The 9,000-nt window shown below is 45.9% G+C and overlaps 1 non-coding gene across 1 annotated transcript; it reads left to right on the top strand.

Moving 5' to 3' along the window:
- Window positions 1-5,681: 5,681 nt before the first annotated feature.
- TRNAV-CAC (transfer RNA valine (anticodon CAC)) lies at window positions 5,682-5,754 on the top strand. The gene has a single exon. It is a non-coding gene; the product is annotated as a tRNA-Val (tRNA).
- Window positions 5,755-9,000: the final 3,246 nt, after the last annotated feature.

The following is a 9,000-nucleotide window of genomic DNA, read 5'->3' as shown; positions in this document are numbered from 1 at the left end:
TGGCAATATCAGCTCTGTTACTACAAGAACTAAGGCTTTCCTTCAGGGCACAAGTTGCAACTTTGAGGTATTTTGAAGCCCTGACCTCATCTCTCTTACCACTTTGTCTAATGAAAGTAGGACCAAACAACCAGCTCCCTTACTTCTCATTCTGACAAAATTGTGGAAAATTTTCAAGCATGTGATCACCCAGAGCCTCGCTTCTCACCAATACTTGATCTATTTCTGATAATATTTGGCATATTAAAATTGCCACCTCATGCCATGGATTAGCAGCACCCTCTTTACTGCTGGAGGTATAGTCATCAGCACTTTCAAGACTAGTCAAACCTGAGAACCAATTGAGAAAACTCATCCTTATGATTCTGTTTCTCTGGAACCACTCTCAGTACCAAGTGTCTTGGGCCGGGTTCTCAAGAGAAGCAAAACCAGTGAAATGTGTGTATGGATGTGTGTGTGTGTAACTATGTATATACATATATATAGAGAGAGAGAGAGCTTTATCTCAAGTAAATTGCTCACATGGTTCTAGAGCTAGCATGTCCCAAGTCCATGGGTCAGACATCAGGTTGGAGACTTCTGCTGTCTCACATACCTGCAGGGGCTGATGAACCCAAGATCGGCAGGAAAGGGAAAAAGCTGCTGGCTAAAGTCCCACGAACTGGAGGTCAGATGATGACCAGTTGGATGCAGGATCCAGAGAAATCAAGCAAATTTTGCCAAAACGCCTATACGTGTATCGGGTGCAGGCCACACCTCTGAGGAAAATCCCCTTACAACTGAGTGGCTTATCATGTCAAATCACACCACGCAGGATGACTACATCGCTATAAAATTGCCAAATTACTTCACTACATCACGGCCAAACCAATGAGAATCATGGCCCAGCCAAGTTGACACACAACCTTTACCACTACATGTTACAAGCCCAGTGATTACCTTAATAATTTTCCCAACTGGTAACTAAAACAACGTATAAATGATTTTATCTACTCCTCTAAAAATGTTAAGTCCTGTTTAAATACACATTTATCTACTCTACTTTTGCTTCCTAAAAAAAAAAAAAAAAAAGAAAGGTAAATCTCATGATGTCAAAGTTGAACAGATGTTCACATTCTAAACCTGCTTCATTCTAGTTGAACTGATGATCAACCCTGATGAGACTCCTAAAATATTTTTTGGTTATAAAAATGAACGGATAACAAACCTAAGTATTTATACTATTAACATGTAATTTCCAAATATTCTGGTACAAAATAATATTTACTAAGAGGTCATTTTACTCAGGTAACTTTGGTGGGAGAATGCCATTTGGCTAAAGGCCTAAGAATTAATTTTTGACTGTATAAACAGATTCTTCCTTGAGGGGCTCTACCTCTCTTTCTTTCAAAGAGCTCTGTGCTTGTAAATTTGTTGAGGGTCTGTGACTGTCTATTGCTGTGCTTCAAGTCAGACTATATTCACCAGACCCAGTGTGTTTCTGCTTATACAAACCAAGTAAGACTTTAATGCCCTATGCCCAACTATTGCATTTCTAGAGACACTGACCAAGGAGATAATGCCAAAGAGGTTTGAGAGACAGAACATTCTGATTACTGCTTCAGCTCTGTACTCAATGTAGTAACCGAGGTCACCTTGTCTTTTAGGCTTAAATGTTGTGACTTGACCCTTCCAATCCCATCTTCCCATCATCCCCATTCATTTCAATGGTCCCAGTTCCATGGTAGCAGTTCCCACTGTCCTTCATAAAATAGCCACCACAGAGTTCTTTGAGGATGTGAAAACAGTTCTGTAGGATCTATTTCTCACAGCCTTGTTGAAAGTGTGTCTTCTGGACCTTTCCAGGGGATAAAAGTAGGGGCAAATGAGCATGTCTGTGGAATGTACAATTAATTTTTACTCAAAGGATTTGGAATTTTTTCCTCGTTCCTGAGAGGTAATCTCTAAACACCAGGGATTTTCCCAGCGATTGGAGTCTTTGTAATTCCTGGAGGGCTCCAGGTCACACCTGAGAGTTTATGCTGAAGAGACAAGAGGGACCTCTTTGAGAGGACAAAGAAGAAAAGTCCCCAAGAGGCTGGTTTAGAGTGATATTACCAAAGGAAAGGAGTAACCAAAGGATCCTTACATATCTGCAAGTTACTCTGAAATGAGGTAGAAAATACATATACACAGAGAGATGGACAAATCAAATGTGGAAAATGTTCTTTGGTAAATGTACATCAAGAATATATAGTTACTGCTCTTCCAACTTTTTTATGTTTGAAATTGTTCTGAAAGGGTATTGGGAGCTCTCGTCCTGGGTTCTACTTTGTTCTCTTGAGTTGAACGTTCTGAAAGCGAAAGGACAGGTTTTTTAAGATGAGGCCCACAGGAGCAGTAGCGGCTCCCGGTGGCCCAGAGCAGGATGCAGTTTTTGGGGGCACCAAGCCGCTGAACAGCTGCTCATCCCCCTCCCCTCTCCAAGCCTGGGCGATGCTGGGACTCTTCTGCATCAATCAAGGCTAAAGAAGATTTCCTGCGGTGGAGGGACGTCGCAAAACAGCTTTCCCTGTCCGGGCCGCAGCGGTGAAAGCGCCGAATCCTAGCCACTAGACTACCAGGGACCTGCCGCGACTTCTGTCATCTCCCGCCTGTAGACAGTTCATCTCTTTGCACCAAACTAGGGGAAGCCAGCATGCCTACCTTCCTGGATGCTGCCCATTCCTCCAGCGATCGTCTCCCAAGGCCCTTTCTTCCTTGCCTTCTCCAAAACGCGAGTCAGCCTGCCACACGCCGAGCCAGGTCATGTCTCCGCTAGTTTCAGAGCGAGGTGGCTCTCCCCCACAGCACCTCAGACCTGACCTAGAGATGCACCTTTGCGAGGAGGCAGAATGTGGAGTGGCGCTGGCCAGGTCCAGTGGAGGGGACAAGCCTGCAGGGAGGAGGCGCTCAGGGTGGGAAGGGGACCGAGCACGAGCCCCAAGAACTCCAGCATCAAAAAGGGCTCAGATGGATGCAGAAACGGAGACAGGCTGGATGAATCGCTCTTGGAACCAGGACCCGGGGACCCCATATTGAAGTCCAGAGTTTCCCCGTAAAGTCCTCTACCCCTGCCGTTTTCCCATCATTGTGGGTAGCAAATCCACCCTTCCCTATGCTCAGGCAAAAAACTGCGAGTTCTTCTTGGATCGGGTCTTTTCTTCAGACTCTACATCTCATTATTTGAGAACTTAAGCTTTGTGGTTGGTGGTACAGTGGTGGAGAGCTTAGGCTGCTATCTAAGGAGTGCGCAGTTCGAATCCACCAGCCACTGCTTGGTAAACCCCAAGGGGCTGTTCTGTTCTGCTCACTACGAGTTGGAATAGACTCGACCGCCATGGACCTTTTGTTTTTTTGTCCTCAAACGTGGACGTTGGTCAATATAGTTCTTCCCTTTCCTGAGTTCTGAATTTGGGCCAAGGACTCTCCTGATAAAGGAGGGAGAGCAGTTTAAGGCGTGGCCCTCCGCTTGCTCATACCTTAGGGTTCGAGACCCTTAATTTCAGAGCATGGGGTTGGGCTGCCTTTGCCCCCTTTGTTTGGCTCTGTCCCTCAAAGTCTGCCTGTTCCTGGCCTGTCTTGGAGAGTTGGGGACATGCCTGAGACCACTCCGCTCGATTGTCCTCTCCGGGTCAAGAAACCAACTCCCTTCGGGTTCTGTCTGCAGAGAAGCTTCAGAAACCACTTTTTTTCCGTTTCTTAAACTGGGCTTGGCCCAGGTGTGCAATATGCGGGGGCGCACGCCGTGAGTTTGTGGTTTTCCAGTAGCCTGCTGTTCTCTGCCTCTGTAAAGAATCCAATGCAGGTCTTCAAGGCTGGCTTGGCCTGTGTTGCTTGTTAGATATTTTCAAAGAGCCAAGTGCCCTAAGACACATGTCTCAGCCTTTGCTAAGGTACGACTAAAACATGAAGGTGTGATTAAAGTAGTGGACTGAAATTGAGTGGCACAGAACAAGAGACTCCACAAGTGTCAGAGAGGGGACAGAGGGGAGGAGCTGAGGCAAAAGGGCTTCTGAGGAAAGAGTGCAGGTCAGGCCCCAGGGAAAGTGCAGGGTAGGGCCTGGAGGGAGGGTTCTGGTGTTCCTGGGTGGACCGGACGTGTGGATCATTTTGCGTGTGTGCGTGTGTGATAAAATAGATAACAAAACACTTGCTATTTCAACCACTTTATGTGCACAATTCAGTGACAGTAATTACGTTCACCATGTTGCGGAACCATCACCACTACCGTTTCCAAACTTTTTCCACATCCTTAACAGAAATTCAGTGCCCCTTAAGCAATCTTTCCTGCCTTTTCCCTCCCACCCGTCCCTGGTAACCACTAATAAACTTTGATCTCCATGTATTTGCTATTTTAGAGATTCCAAGTAAGTGGAATCATATAATATTTGTCCTTTTGTATCTGGCTTCTTTAATTCAGCATAATTTTTCTAGGTTCATCCATGTCTTAACATGTATCAGAACTTTCTTTTGTTTATGGTTGAATAATATTCCACTGTATGGATATACCACATTTTGTTTATCCATTCCTCTGTTGATGGACACTTGGGTTGTTTGCACCTTTTGGCTATCGTGAATAATGCTACAATGAGCATTGGTGTACAAGTATCTGTTTGCATTCTTGCTTTCATTTTTGGCGGTATATACCTAGTAGTGGAAGTGTTGGGTCATTTGGTAATTCTATGGTCAACTCTTGAGGAACTGTCAAACAGATTTCCACAGAGCCTGTGCCATTTTACAATCTCACCAGCAACGGGTGAGGGTTCCAATTTACCACATCCACAGTTGAGCACTCGACTCCTAACTGAAAGGTTTGTGTTTGGAACCCACGCAGAGGCACCTTGGAAGACAAGCCTGGCGATCTGCTTCTGAAAGATCCAAAACTCAAAACCACTGCCATCGAGTGGATTCTGACACATGTCGACTGTACAGGACAGAGTAGACTTACCCCATAGGGTTTCCAAGGCTGTGATCTTTACAGAACCAGACTGCCACATCTTCCTCCCACAGAGGGGCTCCTGCATTCGAACTGTCGACCTCTCAGTTAGCTGCCGAGCGCTTTAACCATTGCACCACCAAATTACAGCCTTCAAAACCCTATGGTGCAGTTCTGCACTTCACTCATGTGGTCGCCATGAGCCCTAATCGACTCCATGGCAACTAACAGAAAGTGGGGGGATGAATAAAGAGTAATGACATTGAACCATCTTTTCATGGAAACACGGATCATTTGTCAAGAGCACCAGTGCCGTTAAAGGGGCCAGCGAGGCGTTGGTCCGAAGTCCTGAGGTACCCTCGTTCACAGCTCCTTGGCTGTGGGGAGGTGGAGAGTCCCGGAGGAGCTTAGTTCTCAAAATGGCAACTCTAGTGAGCTGCGACATCCCGAAGCCCGGGGAAGGCGACCCCCCTCTCTGCCCTTCGCCCGCGCAGTCCTAGCTTCCCTGATTGGCACAGAAAACCATCTTCCGGCCTAAGAGATGGCTCAGACTCCTTTGCCTGAAGGGATTGTTGGGGATTTTCTGGAGAGATTTCTGCAGCAGTTTCTGCTGGCAGCCGAATTGCAAATGTAGTTGAATTTCATATGTTGGAAGCCAAAGTACTCAGAGACTGGAGGTTTCGTAATTTTCAAGGAAAAATTCCTATGCCGGTCCACTTATGTGGTTTCCGTAGTGTAGTGGTTATCACGTTCGCCTCACACGCGGAAGGTCCCCGGTTGGAAACCAGGTGGAAACAGTTCCTTTTTTACTCCTCAGAGCCCATTCCTACTTTTTCCCATTTCTTTACATCTGGAATCAGACACAAGTTCCGGAAAGTCCCACAGGGAAACGCACAAACTGTGATGATCCATTGAAAGGTGCAATACAACCAATAGTACTGCAAGATTTACGCCAGTTAAAAAAAAAACCAAGAAAACCCAGTGCCACTAAATCCTGAAGTGCATCTATGGAAATGGATCCACAGGGGACAGAAACAGGGCAGAAGGAATATAATGTGGGATACAGCTAGGTTTACCTATTGATATAGATGCACGAGGTAGAAATTTTGGAGCCATAGTTTTAGTTTAAGCAGCTGTCAGCAATTCTAAATTGTTCACTTGAAACAGTTGCCTGAAAGCTTGCCCCCAAAGGTGGCCTACAGTAAATGCAGTTGAAATGCCAGAACGTCATTGATGCATTTATTGTAGAGGAAAATACCAAAAGCTTTAGGGGGATTAGAAAGCTACAGTAAATTTATCACGTAAAACGTGTTCATTCACCCACACCTACAGCCCCAAGTATGATCAGGAAGACACAACCTTTAACAAGTCTGTGAGAAATACATTTAAGGGAACTGTCCTTGCATCCTCAAAGCATTCTGTGGTGGTGATTTTATGAAGGACGGTGGGAAACGCTGCCGTTGACATGGGATTTCTGAAATTAATGAGAGTGTCTTAGGGTTGTGAACAGCTAGTTAATGGTGATTGCAACTTCATTTGTAATCATGAAACCATAAAAAAAAAATCATGAAACCATAGGCCCAACTTAATTCCCTAAGTATATGGAAAGAGTTCAATAAATAATATCAAAACAAAACCCGTTGCTGTTGAGTCGATCCCGACTCATAGCGACCCTATAGAACACCGTAGAACTGCCACCCAGGGTTTCCAAGGAGCGCCTGGTGGATTCAAACTGCCTTCCTTTTGGTAGCAGCCATAGCACTTAACCACAACACCACCAGGGTTTAAATAAAAAATAGTACAAACACATAATGTGAGGGAAAAAAAAAAAAAAAACTTAGTCAAAAGCAAATCCTGTGATTCCTCTATTTCAATCATTTCCGAGTTCTCAGTTTCAAAGAAAAGAGGATAGAAGGGTCACTAAGGTTGCTCTCTGCCTTTATATAGTAAGATGTAAGGAGCAGAAACTCTGGGGACATCTTAACACTTATACAATCTGAGGCGCATCCTTGGGTGGGCTCCAACCACCAACCTTTCAGTTAAGAGCCTAAAGCCCATTGCGCCACAGAGACCACAAGTAACCCCTCCTGTTTCAAAAAGGAGTGAACGCCTACGAACCACTAGGCGGTGCCACCGGCTTTCTGCGGTACGACTTGAGCAAAGCCTCGAAAACACGGCGGGTTGGGGAGAAACGTCGTGTTGCTTGTCAACTTAAAATCAGTGCGTTGGGTGAGTCTGAAGCTAGGAGGGCTGCCGAATGGCCTTCCCCCCTCCTTGCTCCTCGTCCGCCCCAGACGCCAGCGACCCCCGGAGACCCCCGGGTCTGCAACCTTGCCTGAGCCCAAAGGGGCGCACGACACGGTTGCTCCGCCTTCGCCCACCCGCCCGCGCCGTGGACGCCCCCCGCTCGCCCCGGTTGCTGTCGGTGGGGCGGGAGCGCGGAAAATAGTGGAACGGTGAAGAAGAGCGAAGGAAAGCAGGGAGGCGTGGATGAGAACGAGACCTCTAGGAGGCCTGTGCTGAGACTCCGGCGAGGTGCTGGGGAGGAGAGAAAGGTTTCTATCTTGTAGCACAGTGGGGAGGGAGGAGCTGAGAGACTGCAAGAAGTGGGAGAAAAGCAGAGCAGACGTGACTGGGTTTTTGTGGGTGGCTGTTCAAGAACTAAACAGCAAAACAGTGTGAATGTTTCCATGTCAATAAAGCTTAAAGAAGACCAGTGAGCGCCGGTAGGTTTGTGGTGCGTAAGCAACGTCGGTTCGAGTCACGGCTGTGTCTGACGCTTGTTTTATATCTCACTGGCTGGCTTCTCTTGGTTTGCAGTTCATTCCTGCACCGGCATCGCTCCCCATTTGCGCCTAGAAGGCAGCAGGCCTTACAGCTAGCGGTCAGAAGGGAAGAAACCCTGACAGTGTGCACACCTGGAGCCAGGTCTAAGGGAAACCTTGCGTGGGCCCCACATCCGGGGAAAAGGTGAAATGCCTCTCACTCAGCCTTACAAGTACTTCCCACTGTTGAGATGATGTGGTCATAACCCTTTTCCTGGTAAAGGTATTTCAAATACCAGCTGGGCTTTTGTATACGGAACCAGAATAAACTTTTAATGCGTTTACAGTAAAATCCAAACTTCCTGACACAGTCCGTGTGCGGGCCATGTCCCTCACCCCTTGTCTTTCAGTTTTTATGCTAACAGCACTTTACTGAAGTGTACTTTGCACTGAGTATAATGCAGAAATCTTTAGTGAGCAATTATTGAATTTCGACAAGTGTAATCAGGTTATAGAAAGTTTCTGTAATCCCAGCAAGGTCCAAGGAGCTCCTTTCCAGGTAATCCCCATATCCCATCCCCTCGCCGATTTAATTAATCACTCTTCTGAGGTCTCTCACCAGAGATTAGTTTTGCCTATTCTTGAAATGCACATGAATGAATGCACATTTTTTGTATCTGACTCTTGTTTTCGTCTTTTTTCACGCAACATTAGGTTTTCAAAATATACCCATGTTGTTGCATTTATCACTTCCTAAATGTGATATTGTTGATGCGTGTTATTCCAATGTGTGAATACCCAGCAGTTGAGGGACATTTGGATTATTTCCAGTTTCGGCTACTGTGAAAAGTGTGCTATGAGCCTGCTTTTCTGAGTCTTTTTGTGGACATGTGTATTCATTTCCCTTCAAGTACTGCAAGTGCTGGGTCAAGGGATAGGTGCCAGTTTAACTTTGATAGAAGCTGCCAAAGGGTCCCCTACAATGGTTTCTCACCAGCAAAGTCAGTTGGAGTTGTTCCATATTCTTGTCAACGCTTGGTGTTCTCTCTGTTCTAAATGTACCATCCTGCTGGGTTTGTAAGGTATATTACAATGACTTAAATTTGTGTTTCCCCAGTGAGTAATGACATGGAGCTTGTTTTCCTAAGCCTTTTGGCCATTTAGAAATCCTCCTTTGTGAAGAAAGCTTATTCGGTATTTTGCACACTGTTATTTGGCTTGGCTTTTTATTACTGATCCCTAAAAGTTCCGTACACAAGATTTGAGTCATTTTGCAGA

Source organism: Elephas maximus, chromosome 3 (genome assembly GCF_024166365.1).
Source record: "Elephas maximus indicus isolate mEleMax1 chromosome 3, mEleMax1 primary haplotype, whole genome shotgun sequence".
Lineage (NCBI taxonomy): Eukaryota > Metazoa > Chordata > Mammalia > Proboscidea > Elephantidae > Elephas > Elephas maximus.
Note: the sequence above shows the minus strand (reverse complement) of the source record. Positions and strands in the feature narration are given on the sequence as shown.